Source organism: Lepidochelys kempii, chromosome 5, assembly GCF_965140285.1.
Source record: "Lepidochelys kempii isolate rLepKem1 chromosome 5, rLepKem1.hap1, whole genome shotgun sequence".
Lineage (NCBI taxonomy): Eukaryota > Metazoa > Chordata > Testudines > Cheloniidae > Lepidochelys > Lepidochelys kempii.
The window spans coordinates 81,311,400-81,331,583 of record NC_136384.1 but is presented as its reverse complement, the minus strand read 5'-3'; the positions used below and the strand labels follow the sequence as shown (position 1 = coordinate 81,331,583).

The following is a 20,184-nucleotide window of genomic DNA, read 5'->3' as shown; positions in this document are numbered from 1 at the left end:
GTGCTCTCTGTAGGATTAAATCAAGAATTGCCTCTCACTTAGTCAGCTCCAGGACTAGTTATTTCAAGAATCAGTCATTAATAGTGTCTAGACATTTTATCTCTGCATCATGCCTTGAGGGGACATTTACCCAGTCAATATGGGCATTGTGGAAATCACTCCTTATTGATTGAGCTTTCTGTTTTTGTAGCCTCTCTAACCTCTCTTAGCATTTCACAATCACTGTCACCATCCTGGTCAGGTAGTCTGTAATATATTCCTACTGCTATACTCTTATTATTCAAGGATGGAATTTCAAATAGACAGAGATTCTATAGTGCAGTTTGTTTCATTTAAGTTTTTTTACCTTATTTGACTCTATGCTTTCTTTTTATATACAGTGTCACTCCTCCACTAGCTCTGTCATCCCTCTATAATTTATACGCAGTATAGCTGTGTCTGCTTGGATTACCCTCATTCCACCAAGTTTCCATGATGCCTGTTATGTCAAAATCCTCATTTAAGGCTCGGCATTCTAGTTCACCCATCTTCGTATTTAGACTTCTAACATTGGTATATTTTGTCAATATTCAGTTGTTTGTCTTCATGTATTATATCTAAATGGGACTCTTTCATCTGACTGCTCCTCACTAGCTCTGACCTCTTTCCTCTCATTTTTAGAAGAATATAGAGGTTTTTTTCTTTAATAAATTCATTCCTAAGGTCTGTGTCTGCCTGAACCGTGTTCTCCTCGGCACTTGTCATCTGTCCCCCAGCCCTGAATTTAAAAAAAAAAAAAAAATCCTTTATAGCTTTTCTAATTTTACCTGCCAGCAGCCTGGTCCCCCTTTGGTTTAGGTGCAGTCCATCCTCCTGTATAGGCAACTTCTTCCCCAAAAGGTTCCTAATAAATCTACATCTCTTCTCCCTATACCATCGTCTCCTTCATGCATTAATACCTGACAGTTCTGCCTATCTTACTGGCCCCACACATGGAACTGGAAGCATTTCAGAGAGTGCTATCATGAAGGTCCTGGACTTTAATTTCTTACCTAGCAACCTACATTTGGCCCCCAGGACTTCTTTCCTACCTTTTCTTGTGTCATTGGCTCCTACATATATCATGACCACTGACAGCTTCCCAGCTCTACCTATCAGGCTATCTAGATGTTTCATGAGGTTTGCTACCTTTGCACCTAACAGGAAATTCACCCTGCGGTTTTCCTGGTCGTCACAAACCCAACTATCTATATTTCTAATAATTGAATCCCTGCCTACTATTACCTGTTTCTTGATAATAACCGGGGTCCTTGCCCCCGGGAAGGATATCCTAAGTGCGAGAGGATAACATGACATCATCTGGAAGGTGGGTCCCAGCTATGGGATCATTTCCCTCTTCTCCAACTTGATGCTTTCTGGCTATGAGACTTTCATTCTCCTTAACAGCACTAGGGCTGTCAGACAGGAGGTGGTATCGCTCTACTGTGTCCCTGAAAGTCTCTTCTCTGTACCTCCATCTCCCACTGCTCATCCAGTTAAGTCTCTCTGGCTGGGGTACTCTGTCTCTGAGGGCCATGAGTTGCTTGTACCACCTGTCCATGAGGCAGGTAATCATGCACAAACATATCCTCTCTCTTTTATTTATTTATATATATATGTACACACATACACACACACACGTACACTCTGGTTGCGCACTTCTAGAGGTGCCCCTACTTAGTGGATGTACATTTTCCTGTACCTCTTTCCTAAGTCTCCTATAGTCACTACTAACAACTATCCAGTGGGTTTTCTTCTCCCTGGAGCTGGACAAGCAATGTCTTTTTGCTCACAGTAAGGAGCATGTTTACTTTTTCTTTTACATTACTGGGCAAAAAGCAGCTCATGACTCATTCCAATACAGCAAGCAGTGACACAAATCTTCAGCAAATTTACTCAATTTTGTATTTAGTTTGTTTTCTTAAATTTAAAAGTCAAAAGTGTTCACTGGTCACTTTGTCATGAGCCCAAAGACTGAATGTCATCTTATAACAAAAGATCCAGTAGTTACCTTGATAAAAAGCGAGCTGGCTCTGAGCTCTATCATCTTTCCCAAGCTTGACTAAACTACAGGATTTTTACGAAAAATAAACCAACCCCAAAACTTCCCAGTAAATTACTGATTTGTTACTGAAGGATACCTCATAAACTTTAGATCAAGGTCTAAATATTTGTTTGCCCGGACAACTCTTTCTTCAAGAATCTATATTCCATGAAAGACATGAAAGACTCATGATCATTGCACTATATATAGTATAGCATCTTTCACTTTACAAGCTAGTTTATTAAACTTCACAATATCCCCCTGAAGTATGTGGGCATTATCCCAATTTAAAGATGGGTTAAATAACTTCCTGGAGCTGCACAATGAATCCCTGGCACAGCTGGGATAAGAATTTACAGGTCCTGACACTCCTACCCCTTCTCAAACCACACAGAATCACAAACATTGGGTGTAAAACAGATTGAAAATATTAAATCAGACTAGAAGAGAGAAAAAAAAAAAGATCAGAAAGAGACTTTATGGCAACACTGGTGACTGGCTGATTTTTAATCTGCAACCAGAGCCAGAAATCAACTTCTTTTAGTGAATTAGTTTATCAAACTGACAGATTGATCCATTGTGATACGTCTTGACTGTTAGTTGAGGTGGCAGCTCAACTGACCCTTGTGGAGTAATTAGCTGAGGATAAATTAATCTGTTCTCAAATCTGCCCCACCCATCTTTCAAAAGTTCTGAGCCTTGCTTTTCAGAATGTATTTTGTACAGTTTGATTTGGTTTTCCTTGGAGCTTGAACAAATGGTTGCATGTCCTTCTACTGGTGAGATTACTTTACAATTAATAAATAAAAAAGGAATAGTTAACTAAATATTCCTGAGTGAAAGTGCTGAGTGCTTTGGACGCATGTCAAACTCACTTCATTAATGCCAGATCTTTAGAATCTTTGTGTGAATGTTCAGCAGGAAACATCATTTAATTAATTTAAGGAGACCAAATATTTATTTTTTTGCAATACTAACCTTAAAGAACTACTTGTACCTCAGGCAAAAGGAATTTGGCACAAATCTCTTTATTTTGTTTTAGTTAATATAAAAAGGGGTGTGTGTGAGATGTATTCACATTTTTTTTAATTGGTTTTCTTGGTTCTCCCAATATATACCAAAACATAACTGGTCTTTGGCATGTACTGTTTTTTCAAATGTTCCAACACATGATGAAAGTTGGAGGCAACTTGATGCTAGTTGCCTCCAGCTATTCCTCTAACCAGGATACTCAGCCATATAGCTCTGACTTTGTTCTTTCAGAGCATGCAAGCTAAAAAAATATATTAAAGAACGTTTTAAAATTATGCAAAGCATTAAAAAAAGCTAGACTGGAAAATTTCTCAAAAATCCTTATATTCACATAAAAACATATTGGATGCGCTGCCCATTATGCAAAACCAGAAGTGAAGTATCCTGTGCAAAGAACAAAAAAACAGTGTTCCCATTTCTGTTTTCTGACACTTATTGAAGTTTTGGTTCTACTTTTGGAGGTTAAAAGTTAACTTGATATTTTTCTGTATTCCATTCCACTAGGCTTCCTTTAGGCCTGATTTAAAGGCAGTTTGTCTTTACACACTCACAGTTTTGCAGACACAAATAATTAAGGTCAAAATTAAAGGAGTAATTCTTGACATTTTGGGGTTTAGCTATCTGCTTGCATCCACACAAAAGATAGTCATCCATCTGAGAGATGTTAATTATGGCAGTAATTACTAAGAGGAAAGACAGATTGTAAAAATGTAATTCTTTATCTCCTCCCCAAATAACCTGTCAGCTAAGAAGGGCTGAACACAGCTGCCTCTGCTCATCAACAGTTATCCTGGTTGAGACAGAAGTGGATTGCTAAGGAGTAACACAAGTGGTCAGTTTCTCTGGCTATGTTTACACTAGAAATTACTTCCCTATAATTTACATTGCTCAGGGATGTGAATAATCCACACTCATGAGTGATGTAAGTTACACCAACCTAAATGCCGGTATGGACAGGGCTATGTCGGTGGGAGAGCTTCTCCTGCCGACATACCATCTCTCATGGAGGAAGGAGTTAAGCCAACATGCATGCTCTCTCCCAGTGGCTTAGACCATCTTCACCAGAAGCGCTATAGCAGTTCAGCTGCACCACTGTACCTGCTGTAGTATAGACATCTCCTCTGTTGGTCTATTTACATCAGTACAAAAGGAATGCGATGTGGGTGTGAATGGCTACCAAGAAGAATGGTATTACTGTATTTTACAGCCACTTTGCGCTGGGGTAAATGGCCTCACAAGGTATCAGGCAACAGATAATCCCCAAATTTTCTCTACCACTGTAGTCAAAGTGCTGTTCAGTGTTCCCAGCTCCTGTTGCTCTGCAAACCTGGATTTTAGGGATAGCTTTCTCTTTATTATTTTTCATTTACAACATGCCTGTTTCAATAATAATACAGCTGATTGGCAACCAACAGGGGGTGAGCTGTTTGTGGAGGTGATTGGAGTGTGGATAGTGCAATATCGTGAAACAGTGAAACTCAGGAGTTTCGCTTTGTGGGGTTCATGCCAACTTTTCTTATTTGTTATGGCTTGTGGGTCTTCACAAGCCCTGAGTTTTGGATTCAAATTTTTAATTGGATGAAAATAAATAATTTGCATTTGTAATCCACAAGTGAGTGTGTTTTCCCAGTTCTTCTCCATGCCTGCTCCATCTAGAGCATGAATCACTTACAGCCACCACCTAGAGAACATTGGCTGTTCAGCTCAATCTGTAGCAGTTTGTGCTTTTAGCTATAGAGGTCTTTGGCTTAATCCCCGGTGACGGCAGTGATCACACACTCATTTACGTGACAGTCAGAAGTTCCACAGGCATTGCTAACTGTTTGGAAACTATGGTATCAAACCAGCTGAAAGTAACCACTGAGGTGAGCCACCAGGACTTTTCCCATTTTGTTTCTTTTTGATTTTCTAGGGGTTATATTTTCTCATTTGAAAGGTCTAGCTGTATATTCTTTCCCCTGTTCCTATCCAAGATCTCAGCTAGGCTGTATAAGTAGTTGATTTTACTGTAAAATTATTTCTAAATATTTTTTCTGCAATGAGTTTCCACTTCCCTGAACAATGTACACACATCAGGCCAGTAGCGTTGGATTTAAGCATCCAGTACAGTACCTGTAAGGTTTAATTGTTTTGCAATATCCTTGGGGTGAGGGTTAGGACTTCCAGTATAGCGACTTCCGCTAGTGCTATTTCTACTCAACACTTGCTTGAAATTCTTTACATTTTATTAAAGACTCTGCTTGGTCTTTCCTTGAGGGGGCTGGAACCAGGTGGTAAGGCTGCCATCATAGGGGTGTTGTAGACTGTTTCTCATGTGTTGAAGTATATTCTGACATCCTGGTGTACTTTTGATTGATGCTACCCAGGGACACTGAACACTACAAGGGCAGAAAAGGCAGCATGCTCCTTTGACTCAGGTGAACCAGAAAAACCTGCAGAGCATGTGCTTTTTCCTTTTTATATGGGGATTTGAGATTAACCAACAGCAACAGGTTGGGTTTTTGGTAAAACCTTAAAATTAGAGGGGAGGGGGAGGAAGAGCAAAGAACAACGCTCTGTTTCTTAGACTGCAGAGGTTGTTGATCCAAACTACTGAACTCCCACATTAGAGCACAGATTCACTCAGTGAAGATGCAGATGTAAAGCATCTGGTAATGGGGGGCAGTTTAGTATAAGGCTTCCCAGATAAAATCAGCCATACAAAAACTGTATAGAAGTTTAAGTATGCTTGTGTAAAGGCAAGCGGAATACAAAAAAAGGCACACAGCACTTAGGGCTTGTCTGCACAGTAGGTTAGTGTGCACCAGAGGGGTATAAATTCTAGTGCACACTAGTATATCATGCACTAACTAGTCTGTGCAGAGCCTGCTGGTGCACACTAAAAATGTCTGTACTGCATGTTAATGTAGGCCCATTTCAAACAATGCTATATTAACACACACTAGGGATCCTTTGTAGTATGTGCCAGCAGGGTCCACACAGGCCCATTAATGCATGACATGCTAGAATTTACACCTCTCTGTTGCACACTGGTGTACCATGTAGACACACCCCATATAGTGAATTCACATGAACCATTTAAAAAAAAAAAAGTGCATCGGGAAAAACCTTCCCAAATATCCTAATCGTAAAGCTACAACTATTGGTCAAGAACTCTCTCAAGTCCAGATTTATATATAAAATCCCATTGTGCCTTTACATGGTCTCTTTTTACCCTTCCTGTGTAAAGAGACTATAGGAAAAGCAACCTTTATAGAAGACTTATACAGCAACTCTTACTGGTCTCTTAGATAGATCTTAACCTAATGGTCAGAGCAGCTTTTAAAAATGTAATAACCTCAGAGGGACATCCTTGGGGAAGGAACCTTATAAGATCCTAACGCTCTCCCTGCCACAACAATCATTTTAAGAGTGCTGTGATCTCATGGGAGAAAGTGTATGGTGTTACTATCGTCACAAACTAGCCACAGTTTTGGATTTAATTAACCTGTGGGGGCCCTTGAATTGAAAACAAAACTTGGCAAACTCCAAGGGGCTGGGAGGCCTGTCCCAAGAAGTAAAGAAAGTGGCTCTTGCAAAATAGCATGATAGGACTTCTTGGCTCCTGTGATGCTAAGTCAACAAGGCATAGGAAGGCCACACTTTTCAGCAACAAACCTTGGACTTTAGTTTTAGGGTAGCTGAGCATGCTCAGAGTAAGGTGAATTAGTGTGATGCGTATGTAGCTCTCTTGCTGAGCCTCCAGAAGGACCCAGCTCATGAAGTACAACACAGACACTGTGTAACAAATTCTAAAATGTCAATGGTTCAAATAGCTTTTATCCCTTTATGTGCATTTCATAAGCAATTTTTGGATGTTTCTTTCAGCTATTGACAGACAACTGTGGCCTGCATTATCCCCAGAGTTAGAAACAAAATAAAAGGCTGCAGGCAAGTCTTGGAGAGATTACACCACAGAGAAGGAGCAGCCTTTGAGACAGGCAAAAGCCTTCACTGAACCACAAAATGTCCACTTGTGCTAATCTCTTCCAGGGTTCATTTGGACTAACAAGTATCCAGAGATGCTGGTTGTGTAACTGATGTAAGAACTTTAAAAATGTGCCCTACCCATATGTAGGGCAGATCCCTCCAGACATGGAGGTATGTGGAGCTTGTCAAACTGGTTTTGTCCCCTTCTCTAATCTATAGAAAGAGCAATGCAATTCCTTGCTCTTCTTAACCTCCACCCTCAACCTTCACCTCATCAACACTCCCTTTCTTCAAAGAACTTTTAGTTTCTTAAATATACATTTTAAAGTAATCAAAGCCAAAGAACAGTTTAAGCAAAAGATGCCATACCATGCAGTGTCTCCATTAAATTGTACTGATGGTTGAATACAGACTACATTTAATTGGGTAGCACACAGAGCTACATTCTTCTGGAAGGAAATTATCCATACCCTCTCAAATTTCAGTAGTTACAAAAAAAGGCTTCCAGCCCTTGAATCACATCCTACAAAGACACACTAAAATGTTTAATCACGCTAAGTAGATGTCCCATTCGGTAAACCTAAATGGCATTCTCTTGCATAACGTCAGTAAAGCTGAATCCAGGAATGAAATGCTCCCCAAATTAACTGATTGTCTATATATACAGAAGCGCTACTCTGCCAACATTCTGGCTGAGTGAGCCAACATTTCTGTTCTTATTTCACGAAATAGAAATTCTCTCATCTGCCGGTTCTGCTGCTCAAGGGCCAGGGCAAACTATTGACAGTTCCAAGAATGTGGGTTTCCCCTCTCCTGTCAAAAATTCCAGTCCCACTGCTGATTATCCCACGTTTCCATCACAATGCAGTCCCACTAACGCATATTTGTGGTCCTGGTCCAGAACCACCTTTTCTACGCATGGGAGATCTTCCAAGATCTTCCAGCATCTCCTCATTGTCCCAGTCTTTTGTTGTGCTTTTGCTTATAAGTCACTGCATCTCCCTTCTCCAGATCAAAAGTAGCCTTTGAAACATCTGCTACCATTGGGCACCACCATTTGCTGGCAGCAACTTCTGCGAAAAAGAAACTGCCTCTCTAAAAAGAAGCCATTATCAGTTATTAGGGAAAGCAGGATCCTTATCTTCTGCAAGTAATAGCAAGGCATGACACCAGCCTGGGTCTTGTCCAGGATGAATTTCCCAGGCCTAGGTCATTTTTTCTCAATCCCAGAGTGGGCAGACATTCTGATAATGCAAGCATAGAGCTACACAGTGAGTTGTGGCGCTATGAATCTCAGGATATGCACCTAGATAGCTGTACTGCATATCACACCAGCTGTGGCCCCAGCACAGACATGGGGATTGACAGCAACATGTGGCCTTGCTGCAGTAGGTTAGGCTACCCCACACTGATTAAACCATGATTGCTTAATTCATGGTTAGCATTCAAAGAAGACATGGCCTAAAGCACTTGGGATCGTCAGATGAAAGACACTATGAAATTCCGAGTCTACCCCTCTAACCCTCAAAATCATTGGGAGAAAAGGAAGAAAACATACTTTATTTTGCATTGAGGTTACAACTATATTCATTTGCACTGTTTATACCACCTAGGTCAGACACCACAAACCAAGCTTGATTTAAGGCTAAGCAAAGCAATCATTTATTTAAATTGCCAGCAGACTCAAACATCCTGCCTAAAACAACAACAAAAACTGACTTGTCCGATTTGCATCAATCTATTTACACCAACATGCTGCTCTAAACACAACACTGCTGCTCCACTTTTCAGTTCCCGATTCTTCCCCACCCAGTCAACACAGCAGCAGAGAAAGGTCGGATGTCTTGTTAGAAAACAATTCATCTGTGGTGATATCAAATGTGAATGGCCTCAGATTAACATAGCTGTTTTATAGTAATTTCCAGTTACTAAAGTTGGCTATATAAGGAAGTTCTACGCAGGGCCGGCTCTACAGTTTTTGCCGCCCCAAGCAGTGAAAAAAACTGCCGCCGCAGATGGCAAAAGGGAGAAGCTGCCGCCAATTTGCCGCTGTGGCCGGCGGGACAGAGTAGCTGCCGCCAAATTGCCACCGTGCCTGGAAGAACTGCCACCACAAGCTCCTCCATGGAACGCTGGTGCCTGGAGCAGGCCCTGGTTCTACATAAGAATTACTTTAAGTGATCCTGCACTGGGATGGGCTAGAGGATCTAACAGGACTTTTCCATGCCTAATACCTATGATATTGTGATCGGCTGGTGCAAACATAACTTTAGAAAGCATTCAGGTAAAATTAATTGTATTTTAACACCTTTGGCTCCACATACGTGCTAGTGTTTATGCACTTTCATGACAACTAAGAATACCTTTCTTCAAACAAGCTTATTCTCATTAGATCCCCTGTTCTATTTAACCACTAAAACATAATAGGCAGTGCATTTTTGGGCAATTATTGCATGCCTCGGATGATGTTTAACCACCCAGCAAGTACAATAATCCCCTAGAAATGCACTAGTTGAAATATTGTATCGCTATTATAGAACTGAGATCACAAAAACGTAAAGGAAAACAGTCTGAATGAGCATTGACCTAAAAAGGACGCCATCAATAGCCAATCAGAAATCTTCACTTGAGTACAGTTTTCTGAAGCCATTACATAAATTTATAAAACGGCCTATGTGTTTTCAACACTCTGACTGGTCAGAGCTAGTTCAGCAGATTCAAGGCCCAGCAAGGTGGTGTGCATATGGGAGGGGGGCAAGAGCGTGGTGCATGGGAAGTGTCTTATTCTCCATTACCGGAGCTGGTTGAAGAAGACATGGGCACAATGTAGCTCTATGTGCCATTTGCTCAACTCTAGTTCCAACTTTGTGGAACTGAAACCATTTTTTCAATACTAAGTGAGTTTCATACTCTTCAATAAGGGCTATGTCCATGCCAACTTTCAAGCTTCCTTTGTTTTTTCTCATCACCCTATTTTAAAAAAGGGTGGGCTAGAAATTCAGCCAAGGAAAGGATTAGATTTACTCTGCCATAACGTGAAACAAATGGCTGATGAGATTTTGTTCAAGTTTTCCTAATATACTCATCTTAAAGTGGAGACCAAGCATGGAAAACTTCAGCAAAGGAAATGTTTTGTAACGTTAAGAGCATATAAAAACAAGCAGGGGGAGGAAAGGAATGATAATGAAGAGTTTTGCAACCTGAACAATGTGTTCAGCGGTTTCTATCAGCATAATAATAGGAAAGTTGTTTAAACTTTTTCAGTGGAGATTTAATTGTTGAAAAATGCCCATTTTCTAATCTTATTCGCTGTTTTCACTATTTTATGCGAGTCCTAATGGTTTATATAGCAGGCTTTACCATTCGAATGGTACAGAACTAGAGACTTTTCTGTTTGCAGAGTGGTTTGCGAAACATTGTAGGAGGGAGACAAACCTAATTGGGAGCTGTCCAGAAAGTAAATTTTGGTGTTTTTAGAAGCCAGCCATAATTAGTTAGTTGCACAAGTCTCAGATATCCCTTCTAAGAGGACCGTTCCATTTGTGCCAATATGTATGATGGTCTATTATGTTTAGGTGTCAAGTCACCACTAGTCATGATTGTAATCTGTGCCTAAGTGGTAAGAGCAGGCTGTGGATGTGTGAGAGAAAAAGCAACACATTGTTATAATAGTGTAACATGGGTCTGAATTTGGAGGCAAATCACAGGGGATATCTGCCTTTCAGGTAGAAAAGAGGCAGAACTTGAGGGGAATGAATATAAAAGGGATTTGTTTGAGGCCTCTGGGGTTCTCATATTTCATCTAATTAGCAGAGTTTTTGCTGGCTAGTGTCACCACACAGCATTTTACCCAGCCCTGTTCTGGACCAACCAGTTCTGGAAAGGACTGAGAACTATATTACACTGTAGTGAAAAGCCCAGACCTTGAAAGTAGTTATCTTTCCTTCCCTCTCTTTCAGAGTTGGGGCCCAATCCTTGCATGCCATTTACTTCCCAAGGAACAGTATCACAAGGACCTCTCTCCCCTTCATCCTTCAGTTTCACTCTTTCAAATATCTCTATCAGCTTGTTCTATCTCCAGTGAAAAGAACAAGACACCTATATAGAAAAAAATGAGACTTTGCCAATAATTTATAATGTTGGAAAATAAACATTTGAGTGCAACTCCTGTGAACTTCTGCTGATTTTGCAATCTGATTACAACCCTGCAGATATTCATAATGGGGACCAAATCTTGCTTGCCTTACTCAAACACTGCCAGAAAGCCCCGTTTTCACATACACAGGGCAAACTTGGGAATAACTCTGAAATCAGTGGGCCAGTGTAAATAAGATAAGAATCTGACCCAGTGGAATTATACTGCTGTAAAACAGAGGAGAATCAGGCCTTTTGATTTCAGTGGGGCTTCTCATGTGAGAAAAAAGAACAGGATTTGACCCTGAGAATCTTGTGACACAACGTTCCAGGAAAAAGCCTTTGTTTGCACACACTGTGGCTCTTTTATTTATTAATATGTGCACCCAACAATGCCTATTGTCTCTTTTCATATTAGAGGGTTGTCACATGAGCAGTTCAAGTGACACCAAGGATTGCAAGGCGAAGACAAGTGGTTCTCTGGCTCCAACGAGAAATGCTGTTTATTTTAATACATTAATACTCAACAAATGTCTTTTCAGATTAAATCACCCACATATTTTTAATTAAAAACCACCCAAACAACTATGTTTAACAAAAAGTTAGTTTTCCCACCTAAACAAAGGAGTGGTTTGTTATTAAGATGCAGGAGGCAACATCTCCTTCTAACATGGCAATTAACTGAGTTATCTGATTAGTTGAGATTCTGATTATAGGTGCTCTCTTTCTACCCCATACTTGCAACTTGTAGGGGGAAAATAAAAATATTTAAGTGGAACTTTGCTTTGCTGTTTTTAAAAATCTCTTCCTTCTTGTACTTCTTCCTGGCATCATTTAGTCTCTCCTGAAAGAAACAACATGCTAAACTTTTGACGAGCTCTAGCATAATTTAGTTTTATCAAAAGGCTGTTCACTTATTTGTCATATCAACCTATAACAATCCTTTCTTTGTATTCTGACAAATGCTGATTTCTCCCCATGGACTAGATGAATCAATTTTGCATAACCACATGTATTATTCTATTCAGGAGAGACTGGACACTTGGAAGTGATATCAGGGTAACTTGAAATTAATACAGCTAAACTTTCAGCTTGTTTTATAACAAGCAGTAACCTGACCCCTACACATTTTATAATGGAATAAATAAAGAAGGAGTAGATGGGAGACAGAAATCCAAGGAAATGATGACATCCGTTTTTATGTCACCAGGATGCCCACCTTCATGAAAACATACTACAGTGATGCCAAAGTGACTTTGGAGCCTAAGTCCCTTTTTCAAAAATGACTGACTTGGGTTCAGACACTTAAATACGTTTTCAACATCTAACTAATTGATGTCAATGGGAGTTAAGTGCCTAATCACTTTCAAAATATGGCCCATAGGAGCCTAAGCCCCACTGACTTCCAAGGAGACTTAGGATCCTAAGTGCCATTTTCAAAAGCAGGTTACTCACTTAGGGTATGTCTACACAGCAACTAGACACCTGTGGCTGGCCCATGTCAGCTGACTCAGGCTCGCAAGGCTATGTCATTGCTTTGTATACTTCTGGGCTTGGGCTGGAGCCCGGGCTCTAGGACTCTGTGAGGTGGGAGGTCCTGGAGCTCAGGCTCCAGCCCGAGCCCGGAAATCTACACAGCAGTGAAACAGCCTTGCTATCTGAGTTGCGCAAGCCGGAGTTGGCTGGCAGGGGCCAGCTGCAGGTTTTTCTACATACTCTTTGAGCTATTTAGGTGCTTACACACATTTAAAAATGGTCCATAGGCTCCTAAGTCACTTACATGCTTTTGAACATTTTACCCATATGCTTGTTTTAGTTTTTATAATATTGTATGATCTATGGCTCCAGAAAGGACTTTGAAACACCAAAGGAAATGTGTAGAATATTCTTTGTTAGTGGTCTGTGGCCCCTGCTCTACTTAGCCATGTCCCAAACACACACAGCTGTGCAGTATTAGTGAAATAGTGCTTTGGGGGCTCCCAGGAGATGGTCACACAGCACTGACTCCTCCCCGTCTGTGAGTTTTTGGAGCCTTCTGTTCTACATCACAGAGGGTTAAATGAAAGCAAGAGGGCATGGAAGGGCTCAAAACAACCACAGAAGGAGGAGGCTGGCACTCCGGGTCTACTTCTGCTTTCTGAAACCCCCCAGAAGCACCACTGCACCCATGGAGTTCTATGGGGCTATGCTGGGGTAGAGGAGGTGGCATAGAGCCAGGGAATTAGCTGCTCTAAGTAGGATGAGTGTCTAAATCAGCAGAATTACCACTAGAGAATGAACCAATAGTGAATGGTACTCCTGGCCTCTACTCTGTGCCTAACTTATAGGGGGATAGAGTGAATGCATGACAAGGAGACCCTGTCCAATGACAGCACAACTCCTGTATGAGCAGTTCAGGCACAGAGGCATTGGGAACTGAGCAGAAGAGGACTTTGAGGGACTGGTTTTCTATGCAGATGCTCCAAAACACATGTGGCCAGATTCCCAGCTTCTCAGCCCAGCATGCGCTGCAGAGGTTGGGGAAGGGAGGTGACAAGAAGATGGCTTTAAGCCAACTCTGCGTTCCCCAGATTCTTTGCAAGTTTGGTGCCTAAGGGTCCGATTCTGCTCCCATGGAAGTAAATACAGTTTGCTATTGACTAATCTGGAAGTCAGACCAGGTTCCAGAATTACTCATGTGCTATACGTTTGCAGGATCAACCCTTAGTATGCAGGTTTCAGAGTGGTAGCCGTGTTAGTCTGTATCAGCAGAAAGTCTCTAAAGTGCCATAAGTGCACTTATGATCTATGGCTCCAGAAAGGACTTTGAAACACCAAAGGAAATGTTTAGAATATTACTCCTTGTTCTAACAAATTTATCAGAGCATAAGCTTTCGTGGGCTACAGCTCACTTCATCAGATTCATGTAGTGGAAAATACAGTAGGAAGATATCTACATACACAGAGAACATAAAAAATGGGGGTTGCCATACCAACCCTAACGAGACAATCATATGGCAACCCCCAATTTTTCATGTTCTCTGTGTATATATATATATATTCCTACTGTATTTTCCACTACGTTCATCTGATGAAGTGAGCTGTAGCCCACGAAAGCTCAAATAAATTGGTTAGTCTCTAAGGTGCCACAAGTCCTCCTCGTTCTTCCTTCGTATGCAATTATTCTCATTAACTATGCACAGCAACAGAATGAAATTGCAAAAAATGTTCCTGCACTAGTCATAACTATACATTAAGGTCCTACACACCAGGAAAAAAAATCTGTTGAAATTAAGCATCTCCCTTAGGATTTTATCCTGCACCACTAAAGTCACTGTGATTTGTACCACTGACTTAATAGGTGCAGGATCAGGCCCCTTACAGTTAAGATTATTCCATCACCCTGTTAGGTAGGACCAGTTAGCTGACAAGGAAACACAGTGGCACCCAGTGGCCAAATGTTTTTTTTCTTAAATGTTCTCTTGACTTTTGTTCCCTTGCTTTGCGATCAAATTTCCATATATAGTTATGCTAAAGGTTGCAACATTAATATGATAAAACCCAACTTTAAAGGAAAAACAGTAAAATTAAGTGTTCTTTGTAAAAAAAAAAAAATCCCTGCTTGTAAAGTACTTTTGGTCTCTACTTGATTAATAGGCAGCTTTTTTTCAGCGGCTATTAGAGAGATTGCCAGTTCTAATGCAATGTTGAAAGTTAATTAAAATGAGAATATTGAAAGTACAGGTAGTGTTTTTTTCTTTTAGCGAAATAAGCTGAGCAAGTGGGGAGCCTGCTTCTATGCCAGTTGCCATTTCCATTCATTCAGCTTTGTGAACTTGGCAAATTTACAGACAGCAATTAAAAAAATACATACAACTCTGCACTTCTCGCTTGGCCCAAAGTTCTCACTGGCATGGATTTGAGCTCCAAGTAATTATTCAACCCAACTATATTAATTTGGTAACACATGAGAAATGTCTCACATAGTCCTTTCTTACTTCTGGAAAATGTATATCTTTCTGCATCAGGCGGCATGCAATGTTCTGGGGATATCCACTCCGGAGTCCTGAGCAAGGCACCAATCCTGCAGTGAGAATGAGATCCAGGCAGCAGATCCCTTGGAAGCCTGCTGATATTAATAGGACTTTGTAGAGATGCATAGGTGTCTGCAAAGGAGCTCATTGCAGGATCAGGGACAAGGATTTAGGAACAACCAGGAGAGGCTTCCTCATGAGAATCCTTCACAGGTTTCATACTGAACCCAATCAATGCTGGGACTGGACAGAACTTTGGATCTTTGCTGTATAGATACTCGTGTGGTGCAGACCTACTTATTAAAGTTTGTAGGCCGAAACTCTACAAGCATTTGTGCATGTGAGTAGCCACATTGAACTCAATGGTGTTATTCATGTATGTAAAGTTTCTTACCTGCGTAGCACAATAGGCGGGGGGGAGAGAGGGATGTCACAGTTATGTATCTTACTCTAGAGTCTCAGTGCTTTGATTTCAAGAGCTCTGGGATGTTTTTAAATAGGGAGCCATACCTCAATTTACCAAAGTAACTCCTCTTGATTTCCAAATAAGTCTGTTTTCAAAGAGGACATTTTTTAAAAAGTGCCAGAATTGCACTACTTACTCAAGCAACATTTGCTCTGGAATCAAAAAAGTAAACACCACGTTAGGATGCATGAGGAACAAGATAGGATTGAAGGAATGCCTCAGTCTTAGAGAGTTGCCTAGCTTTGCGTAGCACCATATGTTACCCTGTCACTGCTTAGGCCATAAACTGATGTTTATGATGTTCTGCAAATTGGTAAATATACCCATTAGTTAGCAATATTTTGCATAAAATGTCACGTGGAGCTACACAAAACTTGGTAGCTATGCTTGAGTAATCCTACAGCAGGGATATAATTCCCTATTACATTCCATACAAGGGCAGATTAGGGTTTGTGGGGCCCTGAGCCAGAGCAAGTGCTCCTGCACACACTCTTGCCGGGGAAATGGGGTCAGGGCCTGGGGGCTTACCCCACCCCGCATTCCTGCCAGGAAGTAACGCCAGGGCGTGCCTGCCTGCCTTGTGCTCCAGCTGTGGAGCGAGGGCTTGCAAACCCCCATGCCCCGACCCTGCTCCCTAGCAGGAGCACCAGGTGGCCGCAGCGAGTCAGGGTGCAGGGGTGCCCATTTTTCCAGGGCTCCCCAATGGGCCAGGGCTCCTGGGCCTAGGGCTCATTGGCTAATCCACCATTGATTCCATATGATGGCTAAAAAACCAAAAAACCCAAAAACCAAATCAGGGAGAATTATTCTCCATTAAACTCTGTACAACTTTTCAGGAAAATCAACACAATTTAAATGCAATACATATGTGCCTCAAGTATTACCCCACTACCATAGTGGTCACATGGTTCCATCCTGCACTCCCTTTCTAAAAGGTCTTTCAAAGAGCCTTTGAAGTAACCCTCCCCCACATCATAGCTACAGAGCCACATGGAGTTAAAGGAGGACTCTGGGTGGCGCTAGGAAGGCAAGCTGACAAGCAGCTCAGAAGCAGCACGAGGTGGCTACTATCCTTGCCTCTACTAGTTTCTGTGCTTCCTTTCCCTGCAACAAAGATGAGCACCGGATTATAGCTGGTCAAAGGGGGAACCCATTTCAGAGAGAAGGGAGTGGAAGAGAAACAAAAGAGCACGTGAGTGTGAAAGAGAGGAAGAGATCGATAGGGCGAGAGCTAAGAAAAGGGAGTACACTAAAGCAGTAGATCTCAAAGCCGGTCCACCGCTTGTTCAGGGAAAGCTAATGAGACAATTCAATTAACACTAGGATACCAAGGGAGGAAAAGTCACTTTTGTAGCCAATGACTTTTTGCAGTGAAACTCAGAAGTTTCATCACAAAAAGAAAACCACCTCCACAAGAGGTCTACAGCTCTTACCGGTGATGTGCAAGTGAAGACACATTCTTCCTGTTTACACAGCTTTTAGCCTCCTCAGGATATCCCACAGTGCCTAGGTGACCACTCTGGCCAGCTGCTCTGCTGCCAGGTAAACAGACATCCACCCCTCCCCTTGTAAAGCCCCAGGAACTTTGAAACTCCCCTTCCTGTTTTCTTGCAAGCGCTCACTTATCTGGCCAGGTGACAATGCCTGCTCTACAGAGCAAATGATTCCCTGCTTGGAGCAATGCTGACTTATCAGTGTTTGGGGAGAGGAGGCTGTGCAGGGACCCAGGATGCCCTGCAATCAGGCTCGCCCCGCCTTCCCACAAGACCTATTGTCAATATGGAGAGAGCTGCATTGTGGGATAGCCGCCCTCAGTGCACTGCTCTCATCGGTGACGGAAGTGCTGCAAATGTAAACACTCTCTGACGCTTGTGGAAGTAAGTGAGTACACAAACCAGCGCTTTTCTTTCACCGGTTCACTATCACTGGTTAAACTGACAGCACAAAAACTCTGCGAGTGTAGACATAGCCTAAGATTCTGGGACAACAGTTCCTCCATTTGCAAAAAGTGCTGTGAGATCTTTAACACCTAGAATTAGTTGGAACCTTAGTTTTAATGCCCCTTCCCATTGTGCTGGAGAATTAAATCAAATCAGTGCTGAGTCAAAGGAAAGAATTCTACCTACTAAATCACTGCAACACATCCTGGAGCACTTTGGTCTCTCATCCAAAGCCTGACCAGGTTCAATTCTACTTAGCTTGTGAGAACTAATGAGATCAAAGCCTGAGATGACTGACTATAAAGTACAGTTCAAAATAAAGCTTCTGAAATATTTCAAATGCATTAAAACCCACAAAGAATTAGCTGATCAGATATGGGAAGATATTGACACCTAGCATAGTATACTGCCAACACCCTGAAAAAAACTATTCAAGAACTATCCCTTATGCCTGACTCATGTAAGAGGACAATGTATGGGCAAGCATGATGTCATATGTGGAGACGGTTTTTGAATAAGTTACAGTATGAATATTGTTTTATGATCTGAGAAACCTGTGTGATCATGTTTTGTTCTTCTATTAGAAGTTTATTGTGTAATCTTTGCTTTTCTTAAATCTCTAGTATAAATACAAAGGTTGCATGAGAAGTATGACTCAGGAAATTAGGATAGACATTTGAGTTGAGATTTTCATAACTTGATAGAGGATTTAGACACCCAATACGAAGATACATTGAAAGGTTGAGATTTTCAAAGCTAAGTTTTAAGAGTCGATAAATGGCCTCAAATTCTTTAAAAAGAAGCTATATGAAAACTGTTGAAACGCAAACTCTGATGAACAAAACCTTAATGGACTCAATTCAGTCCCAGTGTAATAGTGTGCCCAAATTAAATCCAAGATCTAGACACCTACAAAGGTTGAAAAGTTTATATCAGGTAAATATCTAAATATCTGAATTTTGCAGATCTACCCATTTATAAACAAACTAGATTTGACATTGCAACCCATATTTATTTACTTTTTTACAAAACATATGACAAAGCTATCTGTCTGAGCTTTTCAGAGACAATGCTTTTGCTCAGGGGTCAGTAAATCTAATTACAAAGTCATCTGACAACTGCTACTCAGCTTCTCAAATATACAAAACTGAAGTTACAGAAAGCTTTAAGACTGATGAGTCCCGGGCACAAAATGCTCCATAACAAAACCTGTGACCACCTAGGAATTTCTCAGTTGTCATTGTGCTATGCACAGTAGCCTGCTGGAACTTCATGGCAGCAGCGGGAACAGCAGCAGGAACTCAGATCCTCCTCCTCCAAAGCACTTAATCTAGAATCATAGAATATCAGGGTTGGAAGGGACTTCAGGAGAGCATCTAGTCCAACCCCCTGCTCAAAGCAGGACCAATCCCCAACTAAATCATCCCAGCCAGGGCTTTGTCAAGCCTGACCTTAAAAACCTCAAAGGAAGGAGATTCCACCACTTCCCTAGGTAACCCATTCCAGTGCTTCATCACCCTCCTAGTGAAAAAGTTCTTCCTAATATCCAACCTAGATGTCCCCCACTGCAACTTGAGACCATTACTCCTTGTTCTGTCATCTGCTACCACTGAGAACAGTCTAGATCCATCCTCTCTGGAACCCCCTTTCAGGTACTTGAAAGCAGCTATCAAATCCCCCCTCATTCTTCTCTTCTGCAGACTAAATAATCCCAGTTCCCTCAGCCTCTCCTCATAAGTCATGTGCTCCAGCTCCTAATCATTTTTGTTGTCCTTCACTGGACTCTTTCCAATTTTTCCACATCCTTCTTGTAGTGTGGGGCTCAAAACTGGACAGTATTCCAGATGAGGCCTCTGTGACGAAGTGGGACTGTTCTTAATGTTTCCTCTGAATATTGTGGAGGTGCCTCAGTTTCCCCTATGCAGTTCTTAAGTATCTAGGTGGTGGGGTAAGGGTGTATAATCACGGCAGAGCCCTAGAGGGCATGTGTGTGCAGGGGTCTGGACACAGACAATGGCCGACACCCTGTTTCCTGGCAACTGATGGCCTGGGCCCTTCCCCCCTGCAAGGTGAGAGCTAAAGCCTTGGAGAACAAAGGAATCAGGTGACCTCCTGGCCCAGGAAAGGAACAAAGCCCAGAGGAGGAGGGGCTGGAGGGAGTTTCAGCTTGGGGCTGGCTGGGACATGGAGTGAAGTGCAGTCGTGGTTGTCTGGCTCACTGCCTCCCAGTAGACCCAGCTGAGGGGTCCAGTTCTCTGCACCTACAAGCTCTATGTTAGACCATGTTCCTGTGGTCTAATAAACCTTTGTTTTAATGGCTGGCTGAGAGTCACGTCTGACTGCGAAGTTGGGGTGCAGGACCCTCTGGCTTCCCCAGAAGCCCCGCCTGAGCGGACTCGCTGTGGGAAGCGCATGGAGGGGCAGAGGATGCTGAATGCTCCGAGGTCAGACCCAGGAAGGTGGAAGCTGTGTGAGCTGTGTGTCCTGAAGACAGGCTGCTCCCAGAGAGGAGATTTCCCCAGAGTCCTGACTGGCTTCATGGGGAGCAATTCCAGAGCATTGCCCAGG

At 41.9% G+C, this 20,184-nt stretch overlaps 1 long non-coding RNA gene across 1 annotated transcript in view; it reads right to left on the bottom strand.

The window, feature by feature from the left end:
• LOC144930538 (uncharacterized) overlaps positions 1-17,192 on the bottom strand; it is a 148,971-nt gene extending 131,779 nt beyond the window's left edge. Inside the window, exon 1 of the long non-coding RNA XR_013635745.1 lies at positions 17,110-17,192. This is a non-coding gene — a long non-coding RNA (uncharacterized LOC144930538). The remainder of the gene's footprint in view (positions 1-17,109) is intronic.
• Between the last annotated feature and the right edge of the window lie 2,992 nt (positions 17,193-20,184).